At 38.3% G+C, this 24418-nt stretch overlaps 1 pseudogene; it reads left to right on the forward strand.

Moving 5' to 3' along the window:
- Nucleotides 1-414: 414 nt before the first annotated feature.
- LOC143850113 (cytosolic sulfotransferase 11 pseudogene) lies at nucleotides 415-12011 on the forward strand (annotated as a pseudogene).
- The last annotated feature ends 12407 nt before the right edge of the window (nucleotides 12012-24418 follow it).

A 24418-nucleotide genomic window follows, 5' to 3' on the forward strand; every position in this document is an offset into this window, starting at 1 on the left:
AGCTGAAATCCGGAACGACTTGGCTGAAGGCACTTGCTTTCGCGGTTGTGAACCGGACTCGTTACCTTCTCACTGACCACCCCTTGCTCAAAACTAGCCCCCATGACCTTGTCCCTCTTGTCATCTTGAAGTTATTTTCATATAACCAACTTTCTGAATTTGATAGCCTTCCCTCCCCTAGGCTCTTGGCTACCCATATCCCTTACACGTTGTTACCGGAATCGGCAATACAGTCGAATTGTCGTGTAGTTTACTTGTGCCGGAATCCTAGAGATACCTTCATTTCAATGTGGACGTTCTCCTGCAAGCTTAGAGATGAGAGTCTAGGACCACTTTCTCTAGACGAGGCCTTTGAGCTGTTTTGCACTGGAGTTTCTTGTTCTTGAAAGGGTCTTGTTCTTGAAGTACGAGGAAATGAAACAAGAACCTATACTTCATTTGAAGCACTTGGCTGAGTTCTTGGGCTATCCTTTCTCTCTAGAGGAGGAGAGAAAAGGGGTGGTGGAAGAAATATCCAAGCTATGCAGTTTTAAGAATTTGAGCAATTTGGAAGAAAACAAGACAGGAACCGTAGTGATTGGCATTGACAAAGTGATTGGCATTGACAAAAAGGTGTTCTTTAGGAAAGGGGAGGTTGGTGATTGGGCAAATCATTTGACCCCTTCAATGATAGAGCATTTGGATCAGTTGATGGAGCAAAATTTTAATGGTTCTGGTCTCACGTTCCTCATTAGTTATCTGGTCATCTTCCTAAATAAGCTTTTCTTATCTTGTTTTTGTTTGATTTCCATTAACACTTAAGAAGCTTTTCTTACCTTGATTTTGATTGTTTTCCAATAAATCCTTGTTTGGATTATGTGTTTGAGTAGTAAGAGAGCATGAAGAAATCAATGAACTACACGTTATGTTCTATTTTGGCTTCCCAAATCTCTAAGCTGCTATTCAGTTATTCTTTCTATTTACGCCCATTTTACATCTCATGAAACAAACATTTACTGTTTATTCTACTTTCCAACAATCCAAAGATAGAAATCATTGTAGTATTCTAGACAATTCTTGAACATCACTGCAAAAATATGATTAAGACATTTACAGCTCCCACGTAAATAAGAAGCAGTGCAGATCACATTATTTGGTCCATATATAATGAAGAAAAAGAATTGCTCCGGTGCCTTCCATTTTTTCAGTGCATATATAAAGAATTGCTCGGTGCCTTCCATATATACTGGGAAAAAAGAATTGCTCCGGTGCCTTCCTAATGAAAAAAAAGTAAGGCGCTGTGTGGATTATATTATTTGGTGCATATGATTAAGACATTTTTCTGGTACCTTCCATTTTTTCTAGGGTCTTTCTTTTTGTCGACATGTGATTCTTCTCTCTCCTCTTCCTCTTCCTCTTTATTTTTTTCTTGTCCCCCCCATCTTCTTCATACTCTTCAGAGTTGCAGCGATGCTCGGCGAAGAGAGAAAAACAAAAAGATAAAAAGAGATGAAGAAGAGTGCATTTTTATATTTTTATCTTGCAGTGCTAGAATGATGCTGAATTAAATATATGTTCATCCACCTATCATTTCAGAAATAAAATGATTTTTTTTTTCGTAAATTATGTTTTCCCCCGAAAACTCAAGTTACCGACAAAGCATTAAATGCTTATAAATTAAGACAAGATTTGCCTTCCCATATTGTAAGGTAGTTGAAGCTTAATTGAGATATTTAGAACCGAAGTCTAAGTTTGTGACTATGCATTCAAGGTCCGCAAATACCATCGGGAACATTAATAATAGCTTGTGATCCTCAGACTCTCCAATCTGAGGTGTGCAATAATAGGGAGTCCAGGCTGATGACCTCACAGGTTTGGGAGCCTCCAAGTAATGGATTTTTCAAGCTAAATTTTGATGATTTAAGCTTAGGAAATTCTAGAAAAGCACGAGTAGGAGGTCTTCTAGGCCGTGTTTGGTTACGTAGCATAGACTCGGAGAGTCGTGGAATAAGTAGTCAACAGGAAGCATACTAGCATTGGATTTTTTTGGAATTACCTGGGAGAATAGTGGTAAGTAGTGTTTGGTTGCATGGCAGACTCGGAGAATAGTAGAATAATTATGGGAGGTCATAAAATATAGAGATGAGAGAGAGGGTGGAAGAGAGAAAGAGCACCATTCCCAAGAAATTTCAAGCAAAATCTACCTTTTTTTTTGGAGTTTGTAAGTTATAATTTGTGGGGGGGGGGGGTGGGTGGTGTTGTGGTGCGTGGGTGCTAGGCGAGGGAAGGCTCTATGCAAAGAACTTCATGGTGACAAAAGGGACGAGGTCATGGGGGTTTGTGTTGAGCAAGGCATGGGAAGTCACAAGATAACGAGACCGGTTCACAAGGGCAAAAGTGAGGGCCTTGAGCCAAGTGGTTCCGGCCTTTGGAGAGGTGACCAGAAGTATATCATCATTGTGGGGTTGAAACTGTTGATGGAATGCCAGTGCTCCTTTCAAGTAGTTTAGAGAAAACCAGAAGCCTTGATATTGGTAGAAATAAGGTAGGTACCACCCATTCTCTCTTGGAAGGGAGGAGGTTTTTATTTTTATTTTTATCGGTAAACTGGGGTTAGGCAGACCCCTACCAGAATATTAATTAAAGGAAGATATTACAATGAAAGAAACAAGACCACTCCCCGATCCAGATAACAATGACTAAGGGAGGGGGTTTAACAACAAAGATAATAATACCCTTGATATCAAAATAAGCAGGAGAATAGAGAAAACATGTGAAATCTAGAGCCGGTCCTCATGATTAAGCCACTAATGATCCAAGGAGTCTTTCATCTTCTGGCTAAAAGACCTTTGTCTCTGGCTCTTGCTCAGCTTTTGAACCTTAGGAGATTTAGTTTTCCTTTGATGGAGGGTTTCTTTTTTCTTCTGATGGGGGTGTTCTTCTTCATCAGCTTCCTTTTCTGACTCTTCTTTGGAGGAGTACTCTGTTTCAGTCCTAATTGCATCTCTTTACTATGACAAGGTTCACTTTGTTCCTTCTCAGCCCTCGAATCGGCTCGGACTGACAAGAGGAGGAGATTAGTTCCTTGCATTTGTTCCTTACTATTTCATCATCTTTAAGCAATTGGGTACTCTGCCATAGAGAAGATGGAGGGATTTCAAGCTATAACTAAAAGAACAAGACGAAGAGTTTTGGCCTTGAATAAAAGAGGAAAGAAAACAGGTGGAAGTGGGCGGCAAACATGTGTGAGGGAAAAAATAAAATTCGTAACATATGGGAGGTGGAAAGTTGTAAGTGCCCCGATAAGGGGAAATATCTAAGGGTAAAGTTCCTAATAATATTTTTTTAAATTAAGGCTTTAAGAGTAGTATAGATTCATGTGAGGTGACTCATTTTTCTTGAAAAAGTGAGCCGCTAATTTGCTAATAAGAGCTACACTAATTACAGTTGGAATATGCAAACTACAGTTGAGCTAATACTCATGTGAAGTAATAAGAGCTACACTAATTACAGTTGGAATATCAAGCAACGAAGGTAGTAAAGAATCTAATAAATTCATTCTGATGTATGGGATCAACTGAAGTGCAGTACTAGTTCCATGAAACGATAAACAAAGTTCAATTCACAGGTATCTTGAAATCAATGGTCTAAATCAGATAGCAAATGGTATTTGGATACATATATCAGTGTCAGAATTCGATACATCTCGGCTTCATAAGCTTTGGTTATTGTTCAGAATTCAGATGCCGACAATGTTAGCGAATTATGCATTCCCCACTGACTGGGTCCATAATTGGCCAATAATATAGTTCAAAAATGTTTAGTCTTGCAAATGAATTATGCATGCCCCACTAGCGCGGTCCAGAAATAAATTTAAGCTTCCCAAAGATGTTAATAATCATACAGTTCGACATTCGATGTGAGTTTCAATAATTGGAAACATTGTGTTCGATACAACATTGATCAACAGAAGCACAAGGTAAGGGGTATACCTATAAGCAATCCGACTTCGATACCATACCGGGTTAGGAATTCAATAGGATATAGATATCCGTAATCTTACTTGTATATGAGTAACCATAGCAATAGAAATACAAAGAGGGCTTTGGAACAACCCAATAGAGTAATCCCCTATTGGTCACCTCAAGTTGGGAATCCGATAAACGTTACAGAGCTATTCTTCAGTTTCCTACAGTCGACATTTGATAAGCTTTTAATACCCAAAATCATTCTTTTAAAGAAGTAAAAGAGAACACTAAATACAAAATCTAGAATCCAAAACAGACTCACGAATTTTAGCGGGTTCGGGTGTTCGACCTAGGTTTTCAAGCACCCGAACACCTCCTTCGGAAGACCTTCCGGCGCCTCTGAGACTTTTCGAAGAAATCTGAGCTCTCAGGGTTTCTTAATCATACGCGTTCCGCGCTGAATCAGGCGTCCGAAATCGCGGCTAGGGTTTTCTTCTGCGAATTCAAAATTTCTACCCGATTTTGCATAAGCTTTAGGGAGTCATAACTTTCTCGTTTGACCTCCGTTTCGCGAGAGGTTGGATCCGATGGACTCCGTTTAACATGAGGATTCCATCAAATCCAAATTCATGCGTTAACACTCGATGAACGGAGATCAAAACAATATCTTTACGTTTTAGGTCCAAATCGCAAAATCTAGATTTCCAAGGCTAAAAAGATTTGATCTTCAGTTCGTTGGGGATTCTAATACAAAGCGAACCCCAAAGAATCCAAGATCAAATACGGAGTTCACCTAGAATACAATCAAACCATCGATTTCTATTTTCCTAAACATTCTTATTTTTCTTTTACAGTTCTTTAACACAATAATCATCTTGGAACATAGATCGTAACTTGATTTGCGTTCTCAAATCCTTGATCTTCGTTCTCCTCTTGTTCTATGCGAATCTCTCCTTAAAGTTGTATTTATAGACTTATAAAAGAGCCCTAATCAAAACTGAACACTTTAAGACAAAAACGGCCCTCTCCATAGACGGGGGACTAATTTTATAAAGAGCGTATTTTGGGGTACTTCACAGACACTGTATAATGAGTATTTATTAGAAAATCCATCGGGTTCCACCTCGTTCAAAGATTCAAACCGTTCATTTGTTGGGCCCCAGCTCAAATATCCTTTCCCATAAAAGCATATAATTTAGATAATCCTAACTCTTCAATCAGTTATATGGTGTCTTCCGTAAGAGATCGACGGGTTAGGATCATCCTATGGAGATGATTTTATAGGGGAGGCCTATTTGCACTGGGCCAGCGGTTTGGATTTTGAATAAAGTGGGCCCATTTTAAATGTTTTATGGTCTTTGCTTGTAGATGCATGTATGTTTTTTTAATTATAGTGCTGGTCTAGCTATTCAAAGATCTAAAACATTCAGTTGTTGGGCCCCACTAAGGATTGGTGTTGAAAGATAGAGAGAGAAAGTTGTGAGGGTATGTATGGTTTGCTAGAAGAGGGAGATGGAGAGATAGGATTTAATGTATTGTTAGTAGGCTTTGTTAACTTACCAACTTCTCCAAAAGCTTAAGCTATTGGAGAACAGGATTCTCAATACTGTACCTGGTTGTCAAAATTTGTACAAGAATTCTTTCACTTATCATTGCCTCCAGGAAGAAAAAAGTTTTCCATTTGATGATGAGATTCAGTTTTTAGAGCAATGTGAAAAGGACAAGGCACGTGTTCTTGTCGACTGCATGTCAGGAAAAAATAGGTCACCCGCTATTGTAATAGCTCTAATACCACTTGTAGAAAATAAGAGATCAAAGCACCCAAACTTTGATACCCTTGTTCAACACAAAGAATTAAAGTAAGAAGCAAAAACCAACTTCTCCAAAAGCTTAAGCTATTGGAGAAAGGTGTTATGTATCTTTTATACTTTAACACTCCCCCGCACGTGTGGCCCAGTTGGCAAACACGTGGCACATGTGGTCCCACTTTGGGCCGACCATCGCATGTGGATTTTTGCTATCCGGGAGGTTTGAACTCGAGACCTTTGGCTTTGTTACCATGTTAACTTACCAACTTCTCCAAACACTTAAGCCTTTGGAGTAATTGGTAGTTTCACAGGCTTCACAACCAAGTAAATGGGGGGCAAAGACTGACTGAAAAGGGGTAAATTTTTCAACGCTCAGTATTATTTATTAGAAAATTTTTCGGGCCCACCTTGTTTGAAAAGCAGGGATATGACAGCCGAAAACCACACAAAACCCTACAAAACCCAGGATATTGTACAACCAAGTAGAGTATAAGGAGGGTTTAGTTGCGTTGGACTAAACCCTCCGTTTCTACAGCTTCATTCCCGTGTCAATGTGAGATTTAGAAACAAGAGAGCAAGCTTTATTTAATCCTTACTATTCTAAAAGCCTACACCTTCAAATTTCGTCAACCAACTTCTCCTCAAACACCATGTGTGTCCCACTTTATATTTTGATAAACTTCCTTCTGTATCCTCTTTTCTCAAGGCTTTTCCGTCATTTTCAATTGTGCTTTGCCCCTGGGATTAGTCCAAAAATCCCACCAGATGTCAATTCATCTTCTGAATTACCCCTGTATACCAGTCCAAGAGATCGCCGCTCCTTCTACCAAGTACCAACAACACTCATCTCCCCTAAAGCACGAAATCCACCGTCTCTCCAACCAATAGCTGTTCATCTGCACAGGTGTCTGCCAAACCGATCGATTTCGCCACAGGTGTCTCCCAAACCGATCGATTTCGCCACAGGTGTCACCTCACGCTGCCAGCTCTCTCGGCCTCTATCTCCTTTTTTTCTCCTTCTATCTATACCCTCTGTTCTCCTTTCCATGCCCCTCCACCCTCTTCCACTGCTCTCTCCCTCAATCTCAACCATATTTTCTTCTGACCACCACCACCATCGTTGGACCCCTTGCCAAGCTTTTCCCGACTTCCTTCAAACCTAACACAATGAAACGCCAGTAATGTTTTCCCCCAGCCTGATGAGTGTGATCGGCAAGCTGGATTTGAGATCAAGAGATTGGATCCAAATTCTTCAGACTAAAGAACCCCTTCCATCTTCTAATTCCTTGTTGTCTTCTTCTTCCATCCTTTTGCTTCCAGATGGCATCCAGAGCTCAAGAGCATGAACCTACAGGTGGAGAGAGTACTTTTTCTCTTCTTTTTTTGGGAAAGCTACAGGTGGAGAGAGTATTTGCAGGACGATCTTATGGTTGGAATCACCGTAGGCGCTTGTTCCGTCCGTATCTCTCTCTCTCTCTCTGTATTTATTCTTCACCGTCTTCTTTGATCAATTTTTGTCTTTGTTGATGGATATTCAAGAGAATTTCTGCATGGAGATTGGTGATTATTTCATTTGTGAACTATAATTCCTGGAAATGCTAAGAGATTTTTGCTTTCATTTGAGTATATTGCACTTTTATTCCTTTCAGTGTATTTGGTTTCCCTTATATGCTACAATTTTCTTTTCTTGATTGAATTATATCGTTTTTTATACACAGATTCTGGTTTCATTCCTATCTTTATTTATTCTATATTTGAGTCATTGAGTCAAGTCGCAGTTGGTCCGGTGGCATTGGTGTATCTCTTAGTCATTGTCTATTCTTCATATGAACTATACACAGAGCTTGCAATATTGCTAGGCTGCTAGCTCAGATGGTCAGCATTTTTTTAATGTATAATGGGTCTGTTGAGGTATGAAGCCAATTTTTTTATTTTCTTGTATTTTAATTGCTACAGGTGATCAACAATTTTGTAGATTAATTCTGAGAATGTGAGACCAAAAAGTTGATGATTTATGCACTACTAAGCAATAATTTGTCTATAAAAGGACTTGTTTATATTCTGCTTTAATTTTTTACAATGGCCAAAGTTAGTGGAAGCACTTTAAGCATTTCTCATAGCTCCTTAATTTTGCATGAGTATAATTAGACTATATTTTTTTTTTTTGAAATACCGGGTACTTGTTTATTGAACGAAATAGAACCTGAATCCTAAGCACCCTATATTATTAGACTATTCTAGAAAAAAAAAGAAATAAAAAAGGTGAATTAGTGACTTAAGAACTCTGACATGTATGTTAATGAAGTGTTGATTTTGTACTGCTAATTAATTGATGATTATTGACAAAGTGAAATCTAGAGCAGTGATTTCAGGATATCGCCATCTGATTGATGACGTCGATAGGCCTAACGACAATACACGTGAGTGACCAATTTCATGTTCAGGTTGGTCTCATTGCTGCAACCAATCAAATGGGCAGAGAACGAACCACATCTCCCTTTACTATGATAAATGTTGATGAGAAATTGACAATGATAAAAGGAGAGAATTCCCTTAGCTCTGTTACCAATTTGTTGTTGTGTTAGGGGAAATGTTATAGATTGTTGTCTCTCCTAAACCAATTTGTTGTTTTGTTGGGGGAGATGATATAGATTGTTGTCTCTCCTAAAAGCCAATGTAGGACATTCATAAGATATGATGATAGAAAAGTTGGATTTCAGTCAGTGGCGGAGCCAGGATTTATACATAAGGGGGGCTGCTTATACATAAGGCTGGGCCCATTTGAGTTGGGCCTATGAAGGAGTTTGGCCCAACTCAACAGGGGCAGCTGCCCACCTTATGCTACATGTAGCTCCGCCCCTGATTTCAGTGATGGTTTGATTTATGCATGTGAGAAGCAAAACATTGGTAAATACTTGTGTTTTATCTCTTCACAATGTCTCTTTGAAATTTTGAGCAGTTTTGGTCGTTGCCTGCATTTGACCTTTCTTGCTTAAAATCATTGTCAATTTCTCCTCTATGTAAAATGTAAGATCAAATCAAATAAGGGTAGTTGATGTGGTGAAAAAATGCCCTAACATATCTTTTTGGTGACTAACACACCAACATACCAATTTTTATGGTTGGAATTAAATAACTTTCATTTTTTTTGACATTTAATAAGTGATCTATTAGGACCTACTTTGCATCAATGTATGATCTAGATGGGTGCTGTGTAGAAACTTCTACACTGAAATTTTAGTTTTGGGATTTTGTTTATAAATCTATGATTCACACATTTTTTTCCAATGTGTACTTTTTATCGTTCATTAGTGAAAGAAAATTACATCTTGTTTTGTAAGTGATGTGGCTTCTTGCATAATGATATGTTTAGGTGTGATTTCAGCATAGGCTACCATGCATGACAGTGCTTAGGACACATGAGTGGCCAATAGAGCACATTTATTCCAGACATAATCATGCTTGGATTAATTTATTTTGGATTTGCAGTAATGAATTTCTTATATTTCTAGATCACCCAAGGCTATTTAACAAATCTGCTCACTTCCCTCAGGCCCCAGTAAACAACAGTTGTTGCATAACAACCCCTATTCTGCTCTTGTTGTGGATGATTCTGAAGATGATAGTTATGAATTGCTTATCGTTAATTGATGATTTAAAAATGTTATCAAGAGTTTTTTTTTTCCTTAGAGATTTATAAAGATTATCAATGGAAGTTTTTTATTCTTACGATTAACTTCATATAAATGGTTTTATTTGTGAGGAAAGTGTTCCTGCGCGCTGCGTAGGGAGCTCCCTGCGCTTAAGTGGCTTATAAAGCCACCGATTGGTCGCTTTTTGTGGACCCCGCAAAGGTAGACCCGCCATACGAACCAATCGTTTGTTCTTTTAATGCCATTCCATCAACTGATTAGGTTTTGATTTTCTAATTAGATTTTTTATTCAACTGTATGTCTATTGAATAAATATCAATACAAGATCCATCCATTTTTTTGACACTTGGATCATCTATCTTTTGTTAATATTGGGTGGTAAATAGCAGTATAGCAGTCGATGTATGAGTAAATGCTCCCTAGAATAGGTTATATCGTATGGAAATTGTTTTTCCCTGTCTCCCTCTCTCTATGTGTGGGGTTTTTTTTTTGTACATCATAAACTCTTGGGCATGAACCATGAGGCACTACTCCTATCGATTTTTAAATTTTAATTTCTCAACTGAGCTATGAATTTTATACTATTTTACTTCATTTGTCCCGAATTGAAATGCTTCTCTCTTTCTCGCTCATATGTCTCTAAAAGCTGGTGTCGGTTGACTTGAATTGGCCGATTCTTTATTCAACTTTGTAACTTATCTATCATTTAGTTACATGGGTTTTTTTTTTTTTTTTGTGTGGCAGAGGAACAATTTTGGTAGAATTCTTTTCAATCTTTTCCTTTACCGCACTTGATAGTGAAGGTGGAGTTCTCTCTGCTTAATAATAAAACAATGGGGCGAAAAGTGAGGAAAAACTTCAAAAAAAGTTATTTTTTCACAGGGAAAACTTTACAATAATTTCCTAATTTTTTCATTTTTTCGCTATATATGGAAAAATAACTTCAACCGGCGTGGTTCAATTTGTATTCTGAGAAACCCTTGATATCCCTTCAAATAAGCCATAACCAATTAACCATATCATTTCCCTCTAAATCATTGAAAGGAAAAAAAATTTACACAAAATCCGGCAAATAGAATTGAGAAGAGAGTTCTTATACGTTTTATGAGTACTGACTTTACCTTATTTAAATGGGAAACAAAATTTCGAACCCTTTGTTTTGGTATGTCTTTATTTGTCTTGGAGACTGCATTTTCTAACAGATTATCTACTAATACACACACAGGCATGCTCAGATAGTAGTTGAATGTGACGAGGTGTGCAACTGCTTGAATGTTTAAAACAGTTCCTTGTATGAACTCCATGCAATAGAAGTTTCTTTTAGATTGCAATTACAATCACATTGACTACTGGACTTTGGTTTCACAAACATCTTTGTTTATGTGCAAATTGTTCAATTATTATTGGATTAGCTAACAAACATCCACATAGTGGTCTGTTTGAAATTTTCATGTTGTTGCTATAATTTTAATATATTTTCTGCTATGAAAAAATAAAATAATGTTACATAAATATGCTATTGCTCTATTCCCTATGCCAATTTTCCCGTTCATTTGATTCATTTCCTTCTCACGGAAAAAACCCACCATTCTCTGTTTTCGTATTTCTTTCAAATATTTTAATAGTAAATTTATGATTTAGATTTGTTCACTTTACTAATTTATTTGTCGAAATATTGACTTTTCTATTTTATTGTAGGTGTTCTTCTTTTTTAAATTGACTTGATGGGACTTGACGGAGATAGGTGTCTGCTTTTTTTTTTTTTCTGGTATTATATGCTCTTAATGGATTTTATTAGCAGTTCTGATCAATATTTGTTCGGTTTAAATTAAATGTATAATTCAGTTTTCTTAACTGGATAATTAGGTTTGGTGTAGGCTTGACTGATCATGTTGATTATCAAAGGACACACTTGCCTATCTGAAATCGGTCTACTGACATTTATATTCCTTTAGAATGTCATGAATAATAATACCAACATCTTATTTTAATCATTCAAGTAAAATTTTGATCTATTATAATTTTGCCTCTAAATATTAAGATAAAGTGTATTTTTTAGATTTCTTTATCTAAACCAAGAGAATGTATTTTAAACAACCAAGCATGATCTTATGTTTGTTTCCTTTTTGTTAATTAAAGAGGGTACTCTATTTAGATTGTTTAGATTTTCTTCTTGGTTATTGTTGTGGTGTCAACAACAACAATAGATCAAAAAGAAGATATCATCAGACTTGGTTATTATTTTCGTATCATCAAAACCTTCTTGGTTATTGATTTGACTTTGACGATGCCGGAAAGATTTAAGGTGTTTGATGTTTTTTTTGTTTATTTTCGTATCATCAGAACCTTGTAGATATCTTCTTTATGCATAAGATGCATGTACATCTCACATCCAAAAGCTTGAAAGTTACGGTGTCTACCCTATTCTTCAAGAAAAAATACTGGCAACAAAAGTATAGGTGTGATTTGCTGAAGTTGTTTGATGATGTGGGCAATTTATCTGGCAGGCATTCCAACAGATGGGCCTCATACTGAAAATCGCTTCCAACTACTATGCTAATCCTCCTCAATTACAAGAGGAAGCAGAGCACTTCGACGGTTGATCTGCTTTGGGTTTAGTCGGTTTTGGAAATAGGAAATTGATTTGGTGACTTCTTTTGCGATTTCCAGCGGTAATGGATGATATATATATATATATATATATATATGAGGAATATTGCCGCTTCTGGGCTTGATACAAGAAATATCTCATCTTTGTTGGATGCCTATTTTTATTTCTAGAATCTTTCATTTCTTTTTCCTTTTTTCCCCTCCGAGAGTATCCTTCTTGAAATCAAAAAGTTCCGGGTAGGTCCTGAAGGTGCTGAGATTTTTTACTTACACTTTATTTTGAAGAGCATTTCCATGGAGCATTGAGGAGAACCCGGATTTTGGTACATGACTAAGGTTCCCTTCCTCTGCCTAAACATTATTCTATAATTTGTTAAACATTTCTTGGATGAAACTTCATGAAAAAAATTCTGATGAAAAGGTTTAAATGCAAATTGCTTTAATTTACACATGTTAGGTTTTGTTTCGTTTAATGATGATGTATTGAATAGAACTGTACTGTTGAGCTAAATTTTACTGTTGTGTTGTTTCCATCATTGGTAAACTTAATTTCCATTAGATTCCGGGTAGAAAATTTTCTGTTTCCGAGGTTCTTTGTGCACCAGTTCAGAATGGACATTCTTTTGCAAGTTTCCCACTAATTATTATTTTCATTTTTTAATTGGCTATATTGAAAAGGATGCATAAGAAAAATTGAGCCATTTTCGATCCCGACTTGAGATGAAAGCTACCAGAGTCGATCTTGAAAAAGCATTTTAATGTTTTAATTTTAGAACGATTTGTATATTACAGTTTTGAGTATTATTTTGGCTGGGAATATCTGCTTGCTGATAGTTTTACCCATATCATATTTGTAGGCATTCCAGCAAGTAGCAAAGCATCTATATAATGCAAATGTCCAACCATCAACTTTGCTACCCAACCCAATTGGCATCTTTATGCTGCATTTGCATCTAATTTTCACAAGATTCCTGTCATTGCCAGACCATGAAACTCTTTGAACAAAGTCCGATGGATGACTTTACTTGTTCCTACTTCCTAGAGCTCTTGAATAACTACAACTGCTTGTTTGTGGATATTCATCATGGGTTATTGAGACAACTTGCTTGAAGCTGGTTTGAAATTTGAAAAGCAGGTTGTGTGTGCTTTTTTATTAATTTATGAGAACTAATAATAGTTGCTATGTGCAGGATAAGTTCTTCTAGCCGAGTGTGTACAACAAATTGCAATTTGTTTTTTTAGCAGTTTGGCTTAATATGTATGTCTTAGATCTCATGTTTTATTAGACTAATGGCTATGTAAAAATATATGTGATGTACCTAGATGATTATGAGCAGTACATTGGTTTGTTTCTTTAGCAGTTTGACTTAAATACGTATTTCTTGTTTCTCATGTTTTGCGTGTAAAAATAGTATATCTCACATTTTAAGCTTCTACGCAGACTAACGGAAGAATTGCATTACTCTTTGGTGGTGGTGTCATTCCAGTTCTCTGTTGTAGTGAAAGTGCTTGTGATCCGTTTTGATGTCCCAACATGGTACCACTATATGATTAAAGACAAAAACTATTGATGATTATAGGTTTCTATTGGAATCACAGATATGAATTAATAATTGTATGCTCTCTTTATTAGTGTCCTCTAATATGGATTATGACTTTTTAAGGTCACAGAGATTGCTGGAGGACTGTGCAATTGGAACTGAGAATAACAAGATTGCATTGCACTTTGACAAGGTTTTATAGCCTAACTTGTGATTGTTGCAACCACATCTTATAAATGTAGTCATCACCTAAAATGTTTACATACCTACCTGTGGGGGAAGATGGAAGCTTTTAGTTGTAAAATCAACATGTATTTTGTTGTTATATGTTGTTAACATACTGTAGTTCCACGTGCAACGCACGTGCACTTTTACTAGTATTATATAATGAGGAATGATAGATGCGACGGCCCTCTTTATGCAACCTTGAATAGATCCATGTCATTTTTAAAGTCAGTAGAGAAACTGAATTCGGTAGGGTAATTTTGCCATTTTAGCAATAAATACTCCAAAGAACCACCACCACCACCACCGCTGCACTCGCCTTCAAGATCGACACTCGATTGTTTTAATGGAAGTCCTGCCCTTCTTATGCAACAAAGTGGTGGCCACTGCTTTGTTGATATTGGCACCCTTGGCTTTTCCTAAACTATGTTTGGACTTTGGAGAGGCCATTATTTTCCTTTTCTTTTAAATAATGATTTTTCTTTAAAACTATATTGGAATCCGCACTGCAGTGGTGAAAACATCGTCGCCCTTTTTCTTTTACCTTTGAATTTGTATTGTTTAACTGTTCTAGAGATTTTAAATGGTGTAAGCCCCTTATAGTCCCCTATTTTTCAAAAAGTACTGTGTGGAGCACATCATATGATGATCCAAACCGTCCATGTGATTGAACACAATGTAAATAGCATGTGCTCCAAAAATCATTTCCATAGGATGATCCTAGCCCTCCGATCTATAGATGTTAAGATAATATGCAGTTCTTCTAAGATCAGAGGGTTGGGATCATCCTATAGAAATGATTTGTTTGGCACAACCTATTTACATTGTGCCCCATCATATGGACGGTTTGGATCATCGTATAGTGTGGTCCGCACAGTACTTTTTGAAAAATACAGGACTATGGTCTATGAGGGCTTACACGACACTTTTTCCTCATTAATTGGTTCTCTAGAACATCGTATTGTTTTCTTTGTTTTTTAATACTTTTTATGTGCCAGGGATTGGTTCTTAGGATTCAAAACCAATTCATTTTGTACAATCTTATTTAATCAAGGGCCCTTAATCAATTTGAAAACCCTTTATATTTTCTTCTTGGTAATTTTAGATCGTCAAAGTTCTTTCATGTTATTTTTGATGATTCAGTTATGATTTTTACGAAGTTTGGTAGGATGATTTTTAAGGGGTAACATGATGCATCATATCACAATGTGGCAGATAATCAAACCACTCTAGCAGTTTGGTAGAAACCCCCCTCCAAGCAAGCAAATCCGCCTTCTCATTAGCCGACCTTCTGACATGATTAAACACAATAGATGATCCCATGATTAAATCCTCTATTTAAAAAAAAACAGCCAGGAATCTCAAAGGAGGAGCCACCCCTCCCTGAAGCCACCGAATCACATTCAAAGAATCTCCTTCCACAATAGCTTTATCCAACATGCCTCTGCCAAGACTCTTAATACGATGATAAGCAGCCCTAACTTCGGCTTCCGATGCAGCACAAAAACCAACTGGACCAGAGAATGCCCAAAGAAAAGTCACTTTAGCTTTCAAAGCCTGTGTTCTCCATCTTAATAATTATGATGATAATAATAATAATATTATTGTTATTATGAAGGGATTTGCTAGGCAATTTCGCAAAAAGCCATTTCGCAGCTCAGTTTTACCGGATAGAACATCCATCTCAGATGAATTAAATGAATAACCAAAATCTGATAAAAAGTGAGCATGTGTGGCTGTTCTGTTCTGCAAAAGTGAGCCGCAAAATGGCTTTCAGCAAAATTATTTAGCATGCACACCCTGAATTATTTAGTTGTTTAGATAGTTTTGTTCCTAGCCTTTCCTAGTTCATAGATAAGTTTAGTTGTTTAGATGGCTATGCCTTTCTTAATTTGTAGCCACTTTTTAGCTTTTAGGAATCTTTTAAAATGTTATTAGAAATGATATATGGATGGTTGAATTCTTGTTTAAGGAATAAAATTTCTTCTTAGCAGTTTTGCTATTCACAGTATAACGTGAGATTACTCGAAATTATCGATTGTTTATCTCTCTTTAATCATCGCAGCTGAGCGCCCCACTAGAACTAAAATACAAGTATGTGGCGCCCCACTAGAACTAAAATACAAGTATGTGGCTATGCATTCAAGGTCAGCAAATTCCACTTGGAACATCATTGATGGATTGAGATTCTAGAACTCCCAATCTTCTCCATGGCTACATCCCAATTCATTAAAGATGATGAAATACTAACGAATTTGACAGCCTTCCCTTGTTCTTTACACAACCAATTTTCTGAATTTGACATCCTTCCCTCCCCTAGGCTCTTGGCTACGCGCATCCCAAACATGATGATACCGGATTGGGCACTACAATCTAATTGTGGGATAGTTTACTTGTGTCGGAATCATAGAGATACCTTCACTTCCATGTGGCATTTCGTTAAACAAGTTTAGAAATGCGAGTCTACCACTTTCTCTAGAGGAGGCCTTAGAGTTGTTTTGCACGGTGTGTCCACATATGGTCCTTATTGGGATTGTGAGTTGGGGTACTGGAAGGCAAGCCTGGAAAGGCCTGAAAGGGTCATGTTCTTGAAGTATGAGGAAATGAAACAAGAACCCATACTTCATTTGAAGAGGTTAGCTAAGTTCTTGGGGTATCCTTCTTTCCAAAGGAAGAAAGTGAAGGGGTGGTTTGCAGTTTTAAGGAAATTGCATCAATTTGGAAGTGAACAAGACTGGAAAAGCGGAGCAAGGCCATGAAATTAGACTGTTCTTTAGGAAAGGGGAGGTGGGTGATTGGGAAAATCATGTGACCCCTCCAATGACAGAGCATTTGGATCAGCTCACAGAGCAAAAGTTTCATAGTTCTGGTCTCCCTTTCCGTGCTTAGTTATTGGGTCATCTTCATATGTGAGCTTTTCTTATCTTGTGTGTGTTTGGGAAAATCATCTGACCCCCCACCCCCTACTGGCTGTGAAGCCACAACCGGTAAAACAGTGGTACTCACCACCCGCCTCTCTCTCTCTAATATGCAACTATTTGTGGGGCCCAACAGTTGAATTGTTTAAATCTTTGAACAAGGTATGCCCCACCCAGCAATACTCTGGGTGGGTGTGTGTGTGTGTGAGAGAGAGAGAGAGAGAGAGAGAGAGAGAGAGAGAGAGACAACCGTTTTGGAGAGTTGGAGAAAACGAGAAACGAGGAAGAATTCTAGAGGAGAAAATCATCTTCTAAAGGTATGTGATAGATTGAGTTGTAATTTTCATTGTTTTAATCTTTGAATTTCCGATAGAGAATCATCTTGTCCATGGGAATAAGGTTTTAGAAGATTCAGTATAGGGTTTGTGATTGAGAAATCTCCATCTAATGAGTTTTATTAAAAAAATGGGTGGGAGATTTATGATTAAAATCACAAATAAGGATCAAATCTTGAGTTTCCCATGAGAAAGATTTGATTCATGGGAAAAGTGTTGAAAAGTGTTGGAGTAAAATTTGTGTAATGGTTCATCTAAGAAAAGATAAGAAGATAGGAAGATGCTTCAAGGCACGTAAATGCTTTCCTTAAGACGATATTCGCCCCCACCAGTAGTGTGCACAGGGGACCACGAACTCGCCTCCAAGATACAATGAAGCCCGGTTTCAAACCGATTGTTTGATGACGTTCTGCACTAAACGGAATCAAGCCTGAATCACCTTTAAATTTTGTAAGTATTTGAGTCCTAAGTGTTCTGTTTCTGCAGAAAACAGAATACTTGATAGTATTTCTAAATTGTAAAAAACAGTAACTTTATAGGGGTTTAGAGAGAGAGAGAGAGAGAATTGTGTTGGAAATAGTAATTTTGGGTATGCCAAAGTAGAAATCCGAATTCTGTATAGAATGAGTATTTTCTACTGTTTTTATAGAGCTTCTGGTGGCTTTTCCTGTTGAAAAATATCTTTTCTAGACATCCTTTCAGCGGGTTTGAATTCTGACCATTAGATTATGTCTAATCGCGACTCTACGGCTCAGATCAATCCTGGAGTGACCGTTGGCTTGTGTAAAAACCCTTCCAACTCCGAACCGCTAGATTGCCCATCTATGGTGCAGATCGCACCCTTTGGGCCTTTGACCAATGAGTAGATGGGACACCATCCAACGGTCATCTTCCACTAGCCGTTACACTACGATTTGACGCTTCGAATCGCACCCGCTCACGCACTATCCATTGGAGCCCCTAGGCCTGCTGGGCTAATCATTGGGCCTGAACTCAAGCCCAACCCGACCGAACCATTCAGTCTACCCACTTGACCGATCCAAGTCGATCTTGATCCAACGGTCCGGATCAAATCGGGAAAAATGAAAGGCTCCAATCGCTCCTCGCTACGGTGCGGTGGTCAAAGTGCGCCTAAAAAAGCGCCCTATAGCCCATTGCCCACGCGCGCGCGTGTGAACAGTGTGTTGCACCGTCCCGCGGTTCAACCCATGGCTAAGACCCATTGTGCACCATAACAAAGAAAAGAAAAAGAGTAAAGCTTTATAAGCCCAACTCTTTCTTTCTTATGAGTCGGTACGGGACTATCCTTTCACACTACTTTTGCACTCTTCTCTTTCTCTTGTAAAAAGCAACTCTTTCGAAAGAAAAGTTTTTCATTTTCTAAAACACACTTAGAAAATATTTTCCAACCAATATCTTTTTACCAAAAAAATAAGATTTTGAAAACATTTTCCAAACACTATCTTTTGACCAAAACATAAGATTTTGAAAATCAAAATCTAACAAAAAGAACTATCAATGTTGAATTGAGCAAAGATTAGGGTTCTTCAGAGGGTTTTTTTCCAAAGATTTCAATGATCTTTTCATGTTCAAATAATCCTAATCAAGTAAGAAAATAAAAGAGAGATTAAGCGAGTGCATTTCCATGGAAAATAACTCAACCTGTACAGAACATGATATAACTTGCAAATCATATACAACAACACACCGTACTTGATCTAATCTTTTTCATCAGTAAAACATGCAAAAACATGCTTTAAAAGAAATAACAATACACAGGATTTCGAACATGGTTTTAAGAGTCCGTAAACATGGTTTAAAAATATGAATCATATGCATGACGGTAAAGCACGGAGAAAACACCAATATAAGAATACAAGTTACTTTCCCAATTAAATATCAATATCCTCCCACAACCAAGTCTCTAAATTAATTTACCAAGTAGTGTCACCATACAATTAGATCATCTGGAAGTTAATGTTTAAATGCAAGCACAAGTCAATTGGGGTGAGTTCGTGTCCCAAAAGTCAAACCCAAGAATTCAAACCACAATCGGTCAACCGATGGCCTCTTCGGCCGGCTGACCCTGTGGTTTTGGAAAATTTCAAAAACCCATCCAGTTAGGTTCGGTGTGCCGAATCCTCATTCGGTCGACCAAACTCGCAATTCTAGGTTTTTCCCAGAATGCACGATTCACATTCGTTTTCCAGGGTTTTCACCACAGACCCTATGTTTTCTTCAAGAAGAAAACATCAAAGAATACCCTATGATTTTAATCCTTGATTCCCTTAAGACTTTCTTCTCGAACCGACAGCTGATTCACTGGGATCCTTGCAACCCAAGGATCCCTACGAATCGAAGGCCTCACTAGAAACTCTCTGGACGATGGCCGACAATGAAAGATCACAAAAGTCACGATTTACTATATGTAAATTGTTCCTAACATGTTCTTTTCCAACTTAGAATAGAGATCGATAACGCTTCGTAGCTCGGAGATCATTCTTCCAAGCGCGAACCTCCTTCGTTAAGATACAGTTTACAACTCTATAATTGTATTTATACCCTTAAATCCTATGTTTAATGTAAATTTACTGAAATAAGCCAAATTATTTCCATAGTTACCAAATTGCCCTTAAGAAAAAATTGACGGAAACGTCCTCGGCTAGGGCGTTTCACATAAGATGAAGGAAAACACTTCTAAAGAAGATGGTGAAATTGACAGATAATTTGTTAATTTTCAAATTGATTTTTGGCTTTTGTAGGGATTCATCCCCCATTTTTTTGTTTCTTGTGCATGTGTGGCCTTTTTTTTCCCCTCCCAAACGGGATTCCCGTTTTGCCTCCCATAAGATAATGTTCTGGATTGTCTCACCCACACAAGGAAGCTTGCGAACGATTGGTGGCCGGATGAAGTTTGAGAACTACAAAATATCTGAGTAAGTCAAACCATTTAAGTTTGTGTACCTGAAGCTTGAGATATATAGAACTAGACTATAAGTATGTGGCTATGCATCCAAGGTCTACAAGTTCAAACTAAGTTAAGTAAATTAAGGACCAAGCATCAATGCTTATAAATTCAAATTAAGTTTTGAATGGTCTGGATTGCGTCACTGACACTCTTGTAAGATGTAACACAAGAATGTTTATTGTGTGTACCAGGATGGAGGAAAGTTGGTAGATGAAGGGTCAGATATATAATTAAAACAAATTATCACAGAGGAAGCTTTAGAACTGGAGTATAAGTATGTGGCTATGCATCCAAGCTTTGCAAATTCCCCTGTGGACATTATTGATAGCTTGAGATCTTCAGATTCCTAATCTTCTTTATGGCCACATCCCAATTTCTTAAAGACAATGAAATATTAGGGAATGAATGCAAGGAACTAATCTCGTCCCTTCCAAGAGGGAAAGCATGGTCCCTACCTTACATGTACCAATATCAAGGTTTCTGGTATTTTCTACGTTACTTGAAAGGAGCAGTGGGATTCCATCAACAGTTTCAACCCCGTGACGACGATGCATTTTTGGTCACCATGCCGAAATCCGGAACCACTTGGCTGAAGGCACTTGCTTTTGCAGTTGTGAACCGGACTCGTTACCTTCTCACTGACCACCCCTTGCTCAAAACTAACCCCCATGACCTTGTCCCTTTTGTCATCTTGAAGTTATTTTCATATAACCAACTTTCTGAATTTGAGAGCCTTGGCTACCCATATCCCTTACACGTTGTTACCAGAATCGGCAATACAGTCGAATTGTCGCGTAGTTTACTTGTGCCGGAATCCTAGAGGTACCTTCATTTCAATGTGGGCGTTCTCGGGCAAGCTTAGAGATGAGAGTCTAGGACTACTTTCTCTAGACGAGGCCTTTGAGTTGTTTTGCACTGGAGTTTCTTGCTTTGGTCCTTATTGGGATCATGTATTGGGGTACTGGCAGGCAAGCCTGGAAAGGCTTGAAAGGGTCTTGTTCTTGAAGTACGAGGAAATGAAACAAGAACCTATACTTCATTTGAAGCGCTTGGCTGAGTTCTTGGGGTATCCTTTCTCTCTAGAGGAGGAGAGAGAAGGGGTGGGGGAAGAAAATATCAAAGCTATGCAGTTTTAAGAATTTGAGCAATTTGGAAGCAAACAATACAGGAACCGTAGTGATTGGCATTGACAAAGTGATTGGCATTGACAAAAAGGTGTTCTTTAGGAAAGGGGAGGTTGGTGATTGGGCAAATCATTTGACCCCTTCAATGATTGAGCGTTTGGATCAGTTGGTGGAGCAAAAGTTTAATGGTTCTGGTCTCACTTTCCTCTATTAGTTATCTGGCCATCTTCCTATGTAAGCTTTTCTTATCTTGTCTTTGTTTGATTTCCAATAACACTTAAGAAGCTTTTCTTATCTTGAGTTTGATTGTTTTCCAATAAATCCTTGTTTGGATTATGTGTTTGAGTAGTAAGAGAGCAAGAAGAAATCAATGAACTATACGTTATGTTCTATTTATGCCCATTTTTTTTTGAAAGAAGACAATTTTATTGATACTATGGAGATTACAATGGGGACCAGAGGTCCCAACTAGCAAAACATAGAATCAATTTAGGATGGCCAGGAGCATACTCCTAGACCAGTTAAAACAAAAGAAGAAAATCTACTAATTCATTAATTACAGTAAGGACCACCAATCAATGCATTGCCACCCTGCCGAGTAACTAATTTACCTCCCCTACTATCTAGAAACACAGCCTAGAGAGTCTTCACCACTCCCCCAACATTCCAAAGCACTACCCCAAGGCCTTCAGCAGATCGAAACCAACGAAAAGTGCCATATTTGGGGGCTTCTCATGCAAGGCTTTCCTCAAAACAGACTTGTCATCACCATTTAGATAGTCATCTAGTTTGGTGATTTTGGCAAGCCATCAAAGCCAGGAGCGACTCAACCATACCACGCTGAGTCGGGGACTCTAGCAGATATACAACCCCAGAACATGGAATTAGGACATCCAGACGGTCGTTGATCGCCAAGCTTTTCTACACCATACGGCTACCCACCGCCTTAGTGTGGAATCGTTTATGTCTCCATCCAAAGCAAAATCCAATCCCCCAAATCCTGGTGTAATCCCAGAGCAAAATAAAGAGAGAGAGAGAGCTAGCTACTTAGGGAAATTGATCTTCCTGGCTCCTCAAGGGAGGCCATTCCTTCTTTGTTAAGGATCTTGTTTTCCAAACTAGATGGAGATGGCCTTTTAATAGCTAAATCATGGAGAATAGAGCCTTGAAACCTCCCCTCCTAGGGAGAAGAGCTAAGTCTGACAATACGCCTCCCTAGCTATCAAGAAATATAAAAAACAAAACCTCCAACTACTTTTAATTGTCATAGTCTTTTCTTAACCCGGGAACCCCAGCTATAAAATTAGATATAGGTGGGGCCAGATCTAGGAGGCCAGGAATAGGACTTTAAGAGTCTAAACAATCTGCTAAATTTCTTCTTTACACCCGGTTTGGAACCCAAGATAGAACTCATCTTATTCATAATGAGCTGATCTTGGGAACTTAAACCCCTGACTGGGAAGGTTGAATCTTTGTAAAAACCGCCAGGGGCGCGATTGACATAATTCTTCCTGACGTATGGAGCATGCTTCCGTCTGATGTGGAGAGTTGGTTTCTTGGGACTCACCAATGATCCTAAAATATCTTCATGCCTCTGTTCCTATCTCATCATACCTTTTTCTGAATTAGCTAATGGCTCCATCTCAATCCTCCCAATGGGACCCAACGGTTCGCCAGGCAAAGGCCTTGAGGTCGTCGGAGGCTGATCCGCCGCTAAGGAGGAACCTAATTTCTAGATGGCGCATTCAGGGGTTTCCTTCGAGAGCTCAACCCCAATGGGATAGACCTGGTCGTAGATTTTGAGCTTTACACCAGAGTTAGGGAAGAGCCATCGAGGGGCTAGGATCTTAGCCGAAACGAAGCTCATACAATTTTGATGGTTGCCCTCCATCTTGGTTTCTACAACCTTGCCAAAAAGGCCCCCTAAAGCCTCCACCGTAGAAACAGCCCAAGCATGCAAAGTGATGCCACAAAAACGAATCCAAATTGCCTCCTCTCCTTGAATAAAATCCTTTTCCAAGGTGAGAGGGAGAGAAGATGGTTGTCCAAGGCCATAGATCCCTTAGCAATGATCTGTGAAGCCTGCAATTCTGAATCAAACATAAAAAGAACTTCATCCTTTGCCAATAAAGACGGGCAATGTAATGATGGGAGTTCTCAGGATACTTGTGCCCACTTCCACAGCTCCTGCAAAGACTCATTATGGTTTTTCTTTTTCCCGATAAAAGAGGATCGGAGAGAACTTGATCGCACATCTAATTCCTGCCCTGGAATAGATAAAATTGGAATCACAGAGTTTCTGTTGCGATAAATTTTGCCCGAATCAGGCCACAGGCTATCTTCATCATCCTTAGGTTGCGCCCTAGGTCGAGGGATCCATTTTAATGATGATCTGGTCGAATGACACCAGCGACATTCAACTCGCCATTTATAGTTTAGGTATTGACAAGGAGAGCAAAACCATGCCCCAAGCCTTTTATCTTGGACATGAGTGGGTCTCCCTGGAGATACTCCTTTCCCACCCCAAGAAGGAGGAGGGGAGGAGATCAGTCTAGACTGTGGGCATCTTTTGCATCTAAACCGCCATCCAAAGTTGTGATAGCGACAATCCACCAATCCTCTTCCCTGGAATTTTTCATCTCCCAGCTCCCCGCACCAACGTACATTTACCGATTTACATCTCATGAAACATACATTTTCTCTTTATTCTACTTTCCAACAATCCAAAGATAGAAATCATTGTATTCTAGACAATTCTTGAACATCACTACAAAAATATGATTAAGACATTTACTGCTCCCACGTAAATAAGAAGCAGTGCAGATCACATTATTTGGTCCATATATAGTGAAGAAAAAGAATTGTTCCGGTGCCTTCCTTTTTTTTCAGTGAATATATAAAGAATTACTCGGTGCCTTTGATAATGAAAAAAAGGTAACGCGCTGTGTGTATCACATTATTTGGTGCATATGATTAAGACATTTTTCTGGTGCCTTCCATTTTTTTTGGGGTCTTCCATTTTGTCGACCTGTGATTCTTCTTTCTCCTCTTTTGCTTCTTCCTCTTCCTCTTCCTCTTTATTTTCTTCTTGTCTCCCCTCATCTTCTTCACCCTCTTCAGAGTTGCAGTAATATGCTCGGCGAAGAGGGAAAAACAAAAAGAAAAAAAGTGATGAAGAAGAGTGCATTTTTATATTTTTATTGTGCGGTGCCAGAATGATGCTGAATTAAATATAAGCTCATCCACCTATCATTTCAGAAATAAAATGATTTTTTTTTTGTAAATTTTT

The sequence above is a fragment of the Tasmannia lanceolata genome, unplaced genomic scaffold (genome assembly GCF_043159265.1).
Source record: "Tasmannia lanceolata isolate RefF3 unplaced genomic scaffold, GAP_Taslan_0.1 ptg000018l, whole genome shotgun sequence".
Classification (NCBI taxonomy): domain Eukaryota; kingdom Viridiplantae; phylum Streptophyta; class Magnoliopsida; order Canellales; family Winteraceae; genus Tasmannia; species Tasmannia lanceolata.